Source organism: Drosophila serrata, unplaced genomic scaffold (assembly GCF_035046125.1).
Source record: "Drosophila serrata isolate PLE 108 unplaced genomic scaffold, ASM3504612v1 contig_276, whole genome shotgun sequence".
Classification (NCBI taxonomy): Eukaryota; Metazoa; Arthropoda; class Insecta; order Diptera; family Drosophilidae; genus Drosophila; species Drosophila serrata.
This window is the reverse complement of record NW_028257174.1, coordinates 8,808,617-8,824,450: the sequence shown is the minus strand read 5'-3', so window position 1 is coordinate 8,824,450 and position 15,834 is coordinate 8,808,617. Positions and strand designations below refer to the sequence as shown.

Sequence of the window (15,834 nt, the reverse complement as noted above, 5' to 3'; positions counted from 1 at the left end):
TTGCTTCTCTCTCCATCTTCCCTGCCCTATTTTCTTCTCCTTTCTCTTTTCTTGTTTTTGTTTTTTTTTCCTTTTTGTGTTGCTGGCCAGAATTTATGCGTGTCAGATTTTCATGGACACGCTCTCGCTGGTTTTGGGGCGGAAAAAGGGGGAATCCCAGCAGCCACATGTGCGCCATAATTCAAACTTAACGGCGCTGCCAGCAAGGAGTGACTTGCAGCACCTGTGCTCCTGGCTCCTGGCTTCTGCTACTGCTCCTCCTCCTCCTTCTCCTCCGACTCCTGGTCGAGTGGGATTAGGCCCGGCCAGAAGATGATTTCGGCCCTTTCCCCAAAAAAAAAAAGAATATGTTGCCAGGATTTATTCCTCTTTGCTCGAGCCTTGGCCAGTGGGGCATAATTTGCTTAAATATTCATCTCAGGGGAGTCGCCTTGGCGCTTGGAGATTAAATTTACCTAAGCTAATCATAATGCAGGGATATATATCTCACTGATTTGAGTAATAACCAAATTAGTGAACTCTTTTTCGGTTTATTTTATCAGAATTTAGGTTAAAAACTTTGCAACTATTTAAATGGGGAAAAGATGTCTTCTAAAATTATAATATTGCCCAAAACCTGTTGTTGTCTAGATTTCTTGTCATTCTTTTGTCATTAAAAATATGTTGAAAATGTCATTTTATGTATATAATTTTTTTTTATTAATTGTGGTAACATACTTTTGCATTTGTAAAACTCTTTCAAAGTTTGCATACTCTGAATGCTTTTGGCTTTAATAAAATATTCCAACGCCATGGCCATATTTCAATTACCAACTTAACCAAGTGCCTCGCACGCTTTTCATTTATTTCTATGATGAAAAAAGAAAATATATATATACAAAAAGGAGAAACCGAATCATTAAATACCCTGTCAAATGTAATTGGAGTAAGATATTTTTCATAAAACACTTTTAATAGTTAAACTGAGTTTCAAGTGCTTCTTTTAAGAAGGTTGAGATTAAGATTAAAATTTAGACTTGGTTATATTAAAGACTTGAATATAATAATTATTATTTTATTCATACTTTGTATGTACAATTGCCACACCCCAAAAAGTCTAAAGGGTATTTAAATAAAATCAAAATAAAAACAGAAAGCCAACAAACAAAAAAGAAATGTAAATGAAAATAAAACCATTTGAAATTCCGCTTGGTTAGCGCTTTTGACGGAGTTACCGCATTAATCCCCCTTAGCACAAAAAATAAAAAACAACAATAAAAATAATACAATAAAAAAATTGTAAATAGGATGGAGAAAAACAAATGGAAAGCGACTTACGGCAAACAATTAAAACAAAGAAAGAAATATAAAAAACAAGGAGCCAAGGCGGAGCGAGAGAAATCTTTTGATTAAGTGCTGTCTGCCGGTGGGTCGGTGGGTTGGTGGGTCGGTGGGTCGCTGTGGGCGGTGGTACTCTGGTGGGCGTGGCCAGACAAAGGGCGTCAGCAATTAATTTATGAGGCCCACTAAGAGACACACACATACACACACACAAGCATATTAATTAATTACTGTGATTTCTTTTAGCGCATTTGCTTTCGTTTTTTTTTTTGTTTTGTTGTTTTATTTTCCTTTTTTTTCCACCACGCCCCCCGATTTGCCTCCCCTTTTGATTTATGGACGACGACTGCGCTGCTCTCAGCGTATTTACTGCTTATTACCGAGCACCAACAATAACAACAGTAACAACAATAAGAGAAGGGTAAGGGGAAAGAGAGGGAAATGGGGGACATGGAGGCGGTGTCAAGCGGGTGGAAATTGTGGGTCAGCCTGGCTGGGAATTTTTCCCGCAGAGAAAGAGAGGTCGCGGCTACATTCTTCGTTCCTTCGTTCTCCTCTCCCCGACAAACGTTGTCATTGCCGCTGTATTTTGTATTGTTGCCTTTACTTTTCACTTTGTTTTGTTCCTTCTTACCCTGGAATCCAAGGATCTAAAAGGGTATATAAGCTCAGAGATTAGTATGTAAATAAATTAGTTATATCTATAACCATGAAGCATTTAAGGACATCCTTTATATCAGAATAATAAGTCAGGGGAGTAACTCATGATTATGGTTGCTGCGTGAAAGTAAGGAAAATTTAATGGTTTCCTTATAAACATATTTTAAAACTTAATAAATAAATAAATACAGAACTATTTATATATTTTCTAAGCCTATAAATCGTTTTCTTCAACCAAAAGTATCACCTTCAGAATGAAACTTCAACTTAAAGAACTAAGATTTGAATAATTTACTCTATTATATTTTTCACACGATTCATATAGATCTCCCTAATCTTAACTAATATATTTGAGTGACATCTTTATCATAAAGTCTCTTGCTACTTTAATCCCCCCGATTACCAGGTATCCCTAAGTCCTTAAACTCCACCTCCCGCCTGCTCTCTTTCCCCCACAATGCGCTTTCTGTGCACGTGGCGCGCCTTCGAGTGTCCATTGTCTGTTGTCCCTGTCTGTTCTGTCTCCCCCCCTCCGCCTTCTGCAGCTGCTGCTCCTTCACATTTTCCAGATTTTCCCAGTTTTTCGCCACCACTTTTCTCTCTCTACCCCCCTCCGCGCTGTTCTCTGGGGCCAATTGTCAACTGGCCAAGAACAACACTGGCATGGCGACCAGGAACAACAATCAGTTAAGTTATCCTAAATAAACACATTTTCCAAGCACGCAGCGCCAGCAGTTTCCACCCGAGCTCAAACCCAAACTCGGGGAAACACTCTGAAAGGGAAATTTGCTTTTGGTCTTTTGCGCTAAGCAAACTGTTGCTGGCCAGGACCCTGGCTAAGACGACGGCGTTTGTTGTCCAGGTTTCAAATTAAACTCGAAAGAAAAACAAATTAGGCAAACGCCGGACAAAGCGTTCTGTCTGCTGTTTACTCACTGGGAAAAAAGAGGGGGTGGTTCTCTTTTTGGGGGGGGAGGGGAGGGGAGGGTGGTGGTGAAAATTAAAAGAATTCGCCCCACTGGTTTGTCCTGTCGGGAAACAAATGATTTGTCAGTGTCCGCCGCAATGGTAATTGTCGCAGCTCCATAGTGTCCGGGCTTAGTATCTAATGGACAGGGCTTGACTTGTGCCACTGGCCTTTACAGGGATTCCCAGACAAATTTCCATTCATTTTGTTAGTGGGGGGGTTCCCCCCTTCGTTCATTTCAGCCATCAATCTTGGCCAGACACTATATCTATCGATTTATTTAATCGGTGCAATCGAAAGTAGCGAGGTGGAAACCTCTGACAGGTATTTAAATGCGCCATTTTTTGTGTCATTTGCATATTTCATAAACACGTTCTTATTGACCGGTTTGTCAAGTCCCGTTATATGTCAGTACAGTGCGTTTCATTGCTAAAAATTGTAAACTTAAGAATAGGAATATTGATTACTTAAAGGTTGCCATAGTTAGGAGACATTAATGGGTATTTATGGAATTTGTATCTTAACTTATAACTTATGTTACAATTTTTGTTTGCTTAAACTTTGCCTTATGGTTTTGAAACCCACATTATTTTGTATGGAAAGTCAGTGTCCATACAATAATTTATACAATATGCCTCTGTATATAGGTCATCATATTGCTTCAAGTTTGGCTCTGAAACTCTTGGAAAAAAAACGCATGCAAATGAACATATCTGTGGGGAGATATGAACGCATAAAGCCCTTATATGCAGTACACTGAAACAAATAAATGGGCTTCACAAATCGGTAAGGTTCTGTTAAGACTTTATACTATATATATTTAAAAGTTTCCAATGAGTGATTTTCTAGTTAAATAAATGGAAAACGGATTTATGGTTGCTTAATAAATCTATAGTTTAGTTGGGTGTTTTAATATGAGAAGATATAGCTAATAGATATATAGATATATATATATTAAGTGGATATATAATACATACATTTTACGTGTCTGTTAAAACATGACCTCCATTTCATCCTTCTAACCTTAAAATTCCTTGAAAGTCACCTGGTTTTCATGACTGAGAATAGCTTTGCAAGATCAGAGATTTTCCTAGACAGATTTGAAAATGAGTCAGCCTTTTTGGTGGTGTGTATATGGCACAGGTGTGTGCGTGTGTGTGTATATGAGAGCATGTGTGTAAATATATAAACACTAGCCAGGGCCCTGTCTCATTTTCAGTGCATATATGTACATATACATATATACATATATGCATTATAGATGCAAAAGTCTGTGGCCCACTGTCCCTTTGCTCTGTCCATCATCTGCAGGGGGGGCGGCCGGTTCAGGGGCGTCGACCAAGGAGGGGAAGGAGGTGCCGGGGGGGGGGGGGGGTAGCAAGAGGGGGCTGCAGGGAAAACTCTCCTCTCGCACAGGCCATTTCATTTTTAATAGTTTCAGTCGACGGCGGCGTCGGCATTTCATTTGCCGTTTGTTTACTTTGCAAACTGGGTCTCGTCTCGCCCCCCTGCCAGCACCCCTTCTGTCTTACGTTTTCCGCAAATCAAACAGAAAACGCAGCCAAAAAAAAGAGCGATGAAATTTTCTTTATATTTTTCTTTTTTCTTTTGTTACCCAGTTTTGTTTTGTTTCTCAGCATTTATTGTTGATTTATGCGCTGCAGCGTTCACTTTAAAACCAGCCACGCCCACAAACGTCGACGATGAACTTCTACCTTTTTCCGAAACATTTTCCGACTTTTCCGCTGGTAATAGGGCAGACCAATTAGTTGGCACATGCAAATCCGCAGGTTCGGTACGAAATTTTCTATTTAAATATGAAAATGGTCGAGTACTAGTCCAACTTTTGGTAATTTGACATTTTTAAGCTTGCAGAATTTGTGTAAAAAGTTCTTTATAAATAAATCAAACTTACTTACAACTTGTATTTTAAATAATTTTTAATTAAAATAGGTTAAAAAAAAAAAAAAACGTAGAAACTATTAAATTTATAGGCTTTAAAGGTGACAAAGTTAGCCAAGTGAAAAATCGCTTTACCCTAAAGCAGGCTGATGTGTTGACAACGTCATCGTTGATGTCAATTATATGTATATATATAATGTATATACGTATATATATGTACACATATGATGTCACACGAGGTGCTGAGGCATAAACAAACAACGTATATACACATATAATCACACACACTCAGTGAACACATAGAAAGGATTTTTCCTAGAGAGGAAAATAGGAACTAAGACGGTGTTGTCACACACTTATGCGTATTAAGTCAAGCGTATGGAAAATCCCGAACATAGAAAGTAAATTTTTAGTTATGTGATTGAGATATCTTAATAGTTTTAATCGATTATCATGGCCAATGGGTGGTACATCCTATAAATTTATATAATTATTATGCAAGGTATTATAATTTCAGTCAAAAGTCTCTACGCAGTAGAGGAGTCATTTCCGACCCTATAATCCATATATATTATTGATCAGCATCAACCAGCGAATCGCTCTGGCAATGTTTGGGAGAAAAAAAAATTTGGCAATTTTTGCGAAATTTTATAAGGGGTTACATCGTTAAAATTGTCCAAAATTGACAAAAAATTGAATTTTTGTTTAATTTAAAATTGAGTATGCAGTTTTGTTAACCTACTAAAAACTAGCACGGAACAGCTTTTGGAATTAAAATTAATGCATTTTTGGCTTAGTTATGGAATTTTTAAACTTTGTATCCCAAGCCATACAAAATTACGTATACGTAATATTGCACCAAGCAACATGGAATATCACGTATACGTATCATTTTCCTATAGACCCCAGATAATCTCTACTTAAAATATTTAGAAATAGTGCTACTTTCAGTGATTTTTATTGTAACTGGGATATAGCTTCATTTATCATTTTTACACCGTTTAAGGAGATTATACTTTCAGTAATTAATTGATCACTTTTACACCCTTAAAACGGATTTTAGTTTCAGTCAGAGGCTTTAAAATCAGTGAAGGAGTTATTTTCGACCCTATAAACCATATATATTATTGATCAGCATCAACAGGCCAATCGATCTGGCTTTGTTCTGGAAAAATTAAAATTTTTCAAAATTCTGAAAATTTTATAAGGGGTTACATCGTTAAATTTTTCAAAAATCGAACAAAAATTTTAATTTTCTAAAATAAGTATGCAGATTTGTTAACCTGTTCAAAACTAACATAGAAAAGCTTTCCGAATTAAAATTAATGCTTTTTTGGCTGAGTTTTGAAGTTTTTAAAACATTGATTTGTGTTTAATTTTTGTTTCATGGAAAATATTGATAATTATTCATTCAAAGAATGTGATTTTGTTTGCTTCCCGCTTCGATCCTATAATATTATTGCCAACTGCATAGATATATAAACTTTGCCCTTTCAAAGTTAGTTTCCTTTCTTGTTACAATATAAAGTAGTACTAATTATGGTACATCCTTCGTAAATTTTAGTATGATTGCTTTATATCATAATATATTTCATTGATAACTTCAATTTACAATACTTGCAGAAGTATTAGATAGTCAATCTTACAGCATTTTTTCGTATACTTAATTATTTCATTGAGAAGCCATAAATTTGGTAATCTTGGAAATCAATTTCAACTTGAAATGACTGAATCAAGTGTCTTTAAGGATATAACGCCAAGGACAACCGAGTGACACATTTTGTCGCCTGCCCCATTGTGCCCCAGACGCTCTCTGTGTGTGTGCGTTAATCCGTTCATATTTTATGACCATCGTATGCCATAAAATCAAAATAAAAGCCGGAGATTCCTTCTCCTTGCAAAAAGTAAAAGCCAAACCCAGCGAGCCAAAATCCAAGCTATAGATGTTATAGATGGAGCCCATACCATGGCATAGATATAGCCAGACCTCGGTCTTAAGCCAAGCATGCAGATGCTGAGTAACTGCATGTGTTTATATATAGTCGTAGTCATAGTCGTAGTCGTAGTCATAGCTATAGTCACAGTTGCAGTCGCAGTCGCTGTCCCTGTCGTGGCTATAAAACAGGATTTGCATAGCATCCCGGCCAGATTTGCATGCAGATGGTGGCATCGTCGTTGGTGGCACTAAGTTTGACATTGTTGCTCATTGCGACCAACGAGCTGCATCTAATGCAAATGCACAAATGCGATTTATGACGAGCACCACGAGATATACACACATGGCCTGGCCTGACATGGTGTCTCCCACACCCCATATTCCCTCCCCCTCCACGCCCATCTACACCCATCCACACTCGAACACGCATAACTCGCAGGACCTCGACAGGACCTCTGGCCCCCCTGCCTTCGCGTCATCCATCATCTGGCCTGTCTGTCAGCTGGCCCATTAACGCTCCTGGGTCTGGGTTCGGGCCATGGTCATATCACATGACCGCCGGTCATGGCTTAGGCCAACATTTGTCTCTCCCCTCGTTTTCCCCCTCCCCCTGGTGGGGGATTCAATGAAAAAATATTTGATTAATTGTCCCCAAAATGGGAATTGTTGACCCAAGTTCTTGGTTTCGTTTAACCAACGAAAGGAGTGGATTATCAGTTGATAAACATTTGGTATTAAGTCAGGAATATATCAAAATATCAGTTAGTTAAAAAAAAAATAATATAAATAATATAATTAATTAATAATAATGTATAATTAATATATTTTTATGCTTTATTTTCAGGCTCTTCTCTTTCATTTTTTGAAGCTTGGAAAATGTAAGTGAAACGTATTTTTATTATCATTAAATATTCATGAACATATGGTTGAAAGGTAGAGTTGAAATAAGTAATATTAGATGAAACTAACTAACTAAATTTATATACCCTTGCAGCTTGAAATTGAATTATAAAATCGAATCGGAAATTGATCATAACTAAGTTTCAAATATTCGCCTTATCGATATTTTTATATTCACATTTTTTTTGACAAATTAAATTTTAGAAATTCATAACTCAGCCAAAGCAGCATTAATTTTAAATCGGAAAGCTATCCTATATAAGTTTTTTTATTAATCTGCATGCTCAGTTTAAAAATTAAATTTTTTTAGATTTTTGAAAATTTTAACGATGTAACCCCTTATAATATTTTAAAAAAATTGTCTACTTTTTTGTTTTCTCCCAAACATGATTAGTCTTTTGATGCTGATCTAGAATATATATGATTTATAGGGTCGGAAATGACTCCTTCATACCGAAACAAGCTTCAAACTAAAATTATAATAACCTGCAAGGGTATAAAAATACTTATTTCATTACTAACAAAATATATCCACATATATACATATATTTATATAATGTAAAATATATAATTTAAAGTCAGCACAGAGCAACACATAATTACTTTTCCAATTAACCGAATTTATTTTGATTAGAAATTCACAAAAGGATTATAAAGACGTTGAGGGGGACTTAGCTACAGAAAAGGCACCTTAGCAGCACCTGTCAGTCTTGAGATGATAATCTCTGTATGAGAGACAGAGGTAGAAAAAGTGAGTTAGAAAAAGACAGACGATGATCATCATCTGCAGTTTAAAGCGAATGCTCCCCAGGAAAATTTCCACAAAAAATTTTCCTTTCGGCTCGGCTCTTAGCTGAGCAAAGTATTCGATTTAAATATTTTATTGGTGAAAAGTTTCCCTCTCTGTCTCTCGCCCACTCACCTGAAGCCTCATTTTTGGGTTACCTTTTCCATCTCCAGCTCCAGCTCCAATCCTCTCGCCTGCTGTCCAAACCCCCCTGGGGGAGAGACTGTTGCATTATTCATTAGGGCTGGAGAATGCCGTGAAACAACATGGCAACGCCTGTTCCTGGGCCCTTGTTCCTTGTCCCTGGCCCGGCTAACAACTTCCGGATGGGCGGGGGAGATCTGGGCGGGAACGGAAATTGCAAGCATGGCCAAATAATGACTCACCCAGACAATTCGGTGGGTGGAAATCGAGGGGAAAGGAGAATGGTATCTGGGTGATGGAAGAGAGGGAGGTGCCCAAATCAGCGCACTTGTCAAACATGTTGATGGACACTTGAAAGGCAGCGTCGTCGCCGAGGAAGCACCCAGGGCCAGGGCCGGAAAAATAAAAGCCAACTAAATTGCTTTTAAAAAATACGTTTTTCAAGATTTTTCAAGCTTTTACCAGTCTTTTAGTGTAACATTTTATATGGGGTTTTCTTGAAGAAAATGTAATAGTATGATATAAAATGATATTATTAATTTATGAACTATATTTTGGAGTTGTTATACGTTCTTAGAACCTCTTCGTTTTACAAGTATTAAAATATAGAATTCTATCCCACACTATCTTTCTTCCCAACATATTTCCCTATGATATATGACCATAATGAGTAACCCTGATTGGGTTCAGCCTTCTCCCTACATATTATTATTTTGTAGTCTCTTCTTTTTTTGTATTAAATGGAAATTCTCTTTAGCTTTGCCTTAAAAATAGATACAACTGTTTCGTGTGAGTCATAAAAGCGTCAGATATGAAATATGTTTGAACTCTCCCTCTACTCGTTGAAGGAACATCTATATATTCTATATCTATATATTCAGTGAGGAGAATGGCAGGCAGGCAGGAAGGCATATCAAGCATACGCCATGTGGGACAGAGTTAGCAGTCAGCCGTGCCGGCGCCGCCTTGCTGTCAACGAAGTCAAGTTCCATTTGGATTTTCAAGTGGTTTATACCCGATATACTACACACCGTACATCATCTACTCAAAATCACACATGTGGCTCGGAACACACACATGCTTTTGTATATCAATTGCCATACATATCGGGCAATGTCTATGGCCGCAGATGATTTATTTATTTATTTGGTAAATGCAAAAAAATGACGCAGCTGCCGCGATATCGCTACAGAGTCCCTCCACTGATCTATATCTGCAAAAATATATATATCTATCGGAATGCAGAGGCTTTAAAAAAAAAGAAATGGGAAAAAATCATAGCCAAAAGCAACAGCAGTTTTTCCCGCCAAACAAATTGATTGAGCGAGTAAATAGAACACATGTTCGGTGGATTTTGACTGTGAGGTTTATATCTGTTTTCTTTTTTGATTTTTTAAGGGAAGAGGTTGAACTGAACAGGAGGTTAAATGTGTTTTGTGAACTTAATCACATTTTTGTGGGGTTTCAATCACATTTGAAGCTAATTGTATTAGTAAGAAATATGATTATATAGTTGAGTTGTTTTTAATACAAGAGAAGTTAAAGGAGGTCTTAAATTAAGCATATTTGAATTGTCTTTAAGTTTAAATATCCCAACAATTATTTAGTAAATAGTAAACCCTAATCTATACCTTTTTAGATTACAATACCTTATCCAATGATTGCTTTCCCTTAAACTTCAAAGTACTTAATTAGAATATAATTTCTTAGTTTCCTTTGACAAAGTTTAAAGTGAAGAGTGTCAAAATTTGGTTAAATTTATATATTTAAAAAATAAATATTGTAGCACTTTCTTTCTGTTTTAAACCTTTTAATCCTAGATACCTTTATAAAATCTTCTTTAAATCTCAAATTCCCTCAAATTTTCACTCATCAAATGCAACTACATCATGTCTCTGGACTTCCTTTGAAGCCAGATGAATGCCAGTCGGTTTTGTAATTAAAATGCCATATCTTGTGAGCAGCAGAGATTTATAGCTTTTACATGGACATATGTAGGGATATGTATCATTCTGTAATTGTATCCGTATCCATAGCCCTGCTGTTCCTTGCGTCCCCCCTTTGGGACAATTACCGAATCTCTATTTGACAGACTGAGGAATGAACTGGCTCAAAGTTCTGAGTTTTTGGGAAATTGCCTCATTTCCCAGCGTGTTTGCCGGGCAAAAGTTTGCCCTGTCTGTGTCTCGTTTTCCCCCTTTTTCCTTCGGTTTTCCCTCTAATATTTTCCCGCTCCCTTGGCGTCTGTCATTAATTACAAGCTGGGCCAGAAGCTCGCCGGTTTCGGTAGATCATTAGTCCACTTGCTAATGGCCCACAAAACAATAGGAAATTTTCTTTTTCTCCTGTCGATGGAGCTCTCCCACTCTCTCCCTGTCTCTTTTTCTCTCTTTCTCTTCTCTCTCTTTCTCTCTTGTCTATCTCTCTTGCTCCTTTGCTATCGTGGGCACTTAATTATGAAATTATGTCTTTTGTCATTTACTTGCTGTTTCCCCACAAAATGCGTTTTCCCAGATTTTCCTCCAACAAATTCATTTTGGTTTCCCTCTTTTTCTGTCTTTTATTTCTTGCATTACAGTAAATGCTGCTTGAAGGGAAAGTTTTACTATTTTGTAAAGGTTTAAAATATATATAAATATATTTAAGAGAACATTGGGTTTGAGTCTATATAGAAAATTTCCCATAAAATAATTTCTTGTTAGCTTTATTCTGAAAGAAATTTTTTTAAATAATTCCCAATGTTCTATAACTTATTTCTGGTAATATATAGCTTGAAATTTAAATTCCTCTGTCTTTGTGCCAGACTTCACTGTACATGATTCAGTTGCCAAAGTTGCAGGGCATTTGAGGTGCGGTGCGGTGGTGGCAACTGGAAACACATGTTGCTAGCGGGAGCTTGGAGCTTGAAGCTCGATGTGGTGGGCGGATTGGCTGCTCTTCTTGGGACCTAGAGTCCTTTGAAAGGCGCAACAGCTGCTGGCTGTAATTTGGCAGCGCCAACTGCCACCCATTCCGCCCACAAAGCCAGCAGCTCCTCTCGTCTAATTGCGTCTCTCGACTGCGTTCTGCGTTCTGTGGGAATTCTTCAGTTTCAGAACGAGTCTCAGCCGCAGTTTCAGTCCCAGACTCTTGTACCCTCTTCAGCCTTCTCTGGCAAAAATGAAATTTACATTTTTGACTTCATTTGACTTGGCAACTGTGGCGGCTGAGTGGTGTTGGTGGTGGTGCTGCTGCTGCACGCTTTGTGGCAAGCTGACATATGCCAATTGACTTGCCACTTGGTAATTTAATATGTGTGTGCTTTCAGTGCTGCTCAGTCGATGTCCCATTACGAGTCCCCCAGTGCTCATACCCTAACCCCATCACCCGCAACTCGTTAACTTTCATAGCAATGTTTTGGCCCGGAGCTGCCAAGGACGCCGAAGCCATTGTTCATTCATTCTTGTCGCAAAAGTGGGCAAATTTGAGGGGTAAATCAAAGTGAACATTTCACTTGGCCAAGTCCGGCGCGAAGCCATTGTCCGATGGCCTTATGCAACTTTAATTGAATTGCACGCTAAGCCGGAGGGCCAGAACATGGACACGGACATGGACAGGGACAGGGACAGGGATACGGACAGGGATACGGACAGGGACACGGGCAAGGACATGGACATCGACATGAATGTGGATGTGGATGTGGCGGTGGAACAGGCACTGAGCTAAATGGGGATGCATCAGTATTATTCCAATATCAATATCAATATCAAGTCAAGTTTTAAATATTGAATTGCTTTGGCTTTAAATCATTTGCTAGGCAATCCTCTTACCAAATAAATTACATTCAGCTAAGATGCTACTTAGGAAACTGACATCTTTCAAGCCTCAAAACTTAAGCCCAAAATGGGAGAAATTCTCCAAGTGTGGACAAGCACAAGTTCGATTCCCGATGACAGGCCGGGGGATGGTGAAGAAATTTTCATTAGATTTATTGATTGCCTTGGAGCACCAAATGGTTGGTAGTAAATCGCCTCAAGTGGCAGGCCATTTTCCCGAAAATTAAATTCATCTCTGTGTGTGGGGGGAAATGGAAGGTAAATGGAGTGCCGAGGTTTTTCGTAGTCCCTGCCTAGTGTCAGCAGCTTTTCTGCGGTGTTTTTTGCACATTTCGGTTAGCTGTAATTAGCATCCAAATAATGTCATTATAATGCTGATCCATTAAATATGCATTTGCCGGGCATTCGTCGCCCGCTGCACTGACCAGCGAATCCCACATTAGATTCCAATTAAATTCTGATTTATTGCGAAAACACACACAAAACCTATATACATATATATGGTGTGTATATAACATACCACTGGCCAGTTCAGTTAAGTTCTGTCAACGTTGCTGCGGCCTATGCGGCGTATGCGTGATATGCAATGGGCCAATTATCGATTTTGTTCGATTGACCTGATAAACAGTGTCCGTCTGTGTATAGCAAATGGCAAATCGCAAATGGCAAATGGCCAAGTGCTTTAGCACTTCACATGGCTCTTCTCACCTTTTGGTTGACAGTTTTATTTTTGGTTCAAATAAAAAGGGGAAAGAAACACTTGAACTGTGAATGATTCTATTTAGACTTGTGGTTTTAATATGGTTTATAAAATGACCAAGAAGAAGAGGAATTTATTATTACTTACAGGAACAATGAATGATAAGTAAAAAAAAACAAAGTACTAGTAATGCAGCTAGATTTATTCTTTAATATTTTCCAAGTAAATAATCAGAAAAAATACATAAATTATACTTACACCGTTTTCTGTTAAGCTTTACAAATATTTCTAAAACAATATCTTTCACTCAAACCTCCATTTTACATTTATATTTCTAAAGTTTAGTTTATTAGTAAATTAATAAAAACTAAACCTAGGTAGAAAGGCTGATAATTTGAGTAATTTTCATCTCGCAAAACTTCGCTCTCTCTCCTTGTTTCGGCAATTTTTAAATACTTTTCCTGCATGTATGCATGCATTTTCCTGTGGAAAAGCACATTTTCAACTAAGCTGCCAACACATATGCATACTGTTCCTATTTCTATATGCATACATAATCCGATTGCCATAGTTGTTATGTTGTTATTGTTGCAAACCTGGCAACCTGTTTTTGAGGCTTGAATAAAACATTTCATTCTCGATGTTTCCATCACTGTTGAGCCGAAAAAAGCTGGGCAACTACAGACTACTCCCCTAGATCTAGCTTTATACCTTGTTTTTTTTTTTTTTTTTTTTTAAGGCCAGGGCCGAGTATCTGAGTATCTGAGTATCCGAGTATCTGGGTATCTGACTGTTGTTGTCGCCTTTGTTTCTTTGGGGCCAAAACAATGGCCGGCAAAGGATGTGTCCAAGATCCCAGCCGGAGGCATTAATTACAACGTTCGCAGCGGGGCATCTGGCCCCCTATTTACAATTGCCCATTGTCTCGCCAAAATTCAGGTGCAGATGAAGGTGCAAGTGCAGGGCCAGAAGGATACAGGAGGAGCCAAGGAGCAGTAGCACTCGGAGAGCTGCCCATTGTTTGGACAAAACAATTGCAACTGCGCCTGCCAAACTGCCGGAAGTGAGCGATTGCACTAGAAAAAATATTAAATACTAAATACAAATTTAAATCTATATTGATTGCTATATTTATATTAAAGATACATTTAATCCAACATTATATATAGTGAGGTTTAGGAATGGTCTTGAAAGAACAGCACTTAATATCCTTTTCAAATATTTCTATTTACCTTTGGCTAATTATTTTTTCTCTCTCTGTACAAGGGCTGGCTAGCTTAGCTGGTTAGCTGGTAAGTGGGTTGTTGTCGGCCTCGTCCGTTCCGTCTTTAGTTTGTTAGCCATCATTGTGTGGCCTAAACTGCCGCTGCTGCCTTGGCATCGTGTCATATCGTGTCTCTTGGCCAGCTTTGTTGGCATCTGCGCTGCGGGGCTCGGTTAAATTGATAAATGCACCTGGCCGACTGTATTGTTCTTCATCCTGCTGCTCCATTTCCTCCGTCTCCTGGCTCTGACCTGGTCTGTATGCGGTCCTTGTGCTTGGGGCCATTTGTGTCATTGATTTGATTGCTGACTGCGATCATCTAATTGATGCCATGTGCTCACAGCTGGGGAATTCCCCTGCAGAGGAAGAGAGAGAGAGAGAGAGAGAGAGAGAGAGAGAGAGAGCGAGAGAGCGAGAGCTAATGTCTGTATATATGTATTTATGCGCCATATACTTATGTCGTGTTGTGCATTTGTGGGCCAATTAATTTGGCCACGGACATCACAATGGGTTGGGTTTTCGTAACAGATGCTATTTCGGCTATTCAAATATGGGGTTTGGGGAATTTACATTGACATTGAATTGGTTTTCTTAGAACAGAAAATAAGGGTTTTCACACTGCTATATCTTTTAAAAGAATATTTATATTTAAGGAGATAATTTTTCCTAGATAGTTGAGCTCTAGTTCTTTCACTAACTCCACTTGGTTAGTGCTCCTTTTTTGAATCGTGGCCAGGACCAGTTGCTAGTGACACCTGACGTCCTTGGGCCTTCGATTGCAGGTGTTTGCTGCAGGGGTTGGGGAGTACACCGCCCCCCCCCCTCACCCCTTTGGGACTGCATCAACAGATGGTGGCAATCCTTTTGCAGCCCGCATCCCCTCACACAAGTGTTGCCTATTTTACGGCGACGCGACACAGCCAACTTACTGTTTGCTGAATTGCCCTAAAGGGAGGGCCAAGGGGTGGGGGGATGAGACTCGAAAGGGGGTCACACAGGTGAGCCAAAAGGGGTAACAGGTGGCGGTGACGGGCAGCAGCAGCAGCTCTTGATGTTGTCAGTTGTTGGCTTAGAAATGTTGCGCACTGAGAAATGCATAAAAGGGACAAAGCGATGCGGAGCCAGCAAGAACAACAACAGCTGCAAGGACCTGCCATCGCTCCCCCACCACCCCATATCCTTCCCCTCTCTTCTACCCTTCTGCATCTCCATTCATATCGCCCTTAAGGGTGCCAAAGGGGCCCCGTGCACAAAGCAATGTCAGCTGCACTAATGCAACTGGCACACATGCACTCAAGAAAATATGGATATACTATATAGTTTTCAATCAGAATTGAAGGGAAATATAGGATAAAGTATAAATATAAAGTTTTTCTATAAAATAGGATTAAATTCTACTCGAATAATGACTTTCCTTGGAGTTCTTCTCATAAAGGTGT

At 38.7% G+C, this 15,834-nt stretch overlaps 1 protein-coding gene across 15 annotated transcripts in view; it reads left to right on the top strand.

Moving 5' to 3' along the window:
* The window catches only part of Ca-alpha1T (Ca[2+]-channel protein alpha[[1]] subunit T), a 132,532-nt gene that overhangs the window by 21,585 nt on the left and 95,113 nt on the right, over nt 1–15,834 (top strand). For all 15 annotated transcript variants that reach the window (XM_086836173.1, XM_086836170.1, XM_086836176.1 and 12 more), the window contains exon 3: nt 7,630–7,663. The gene's annotated coding sequence lies outside the window, so the exon portion shown is untranslated. The remainder of the gene's footprint in view (nt 1–7,629; nt 7,664–15,834) is intronic.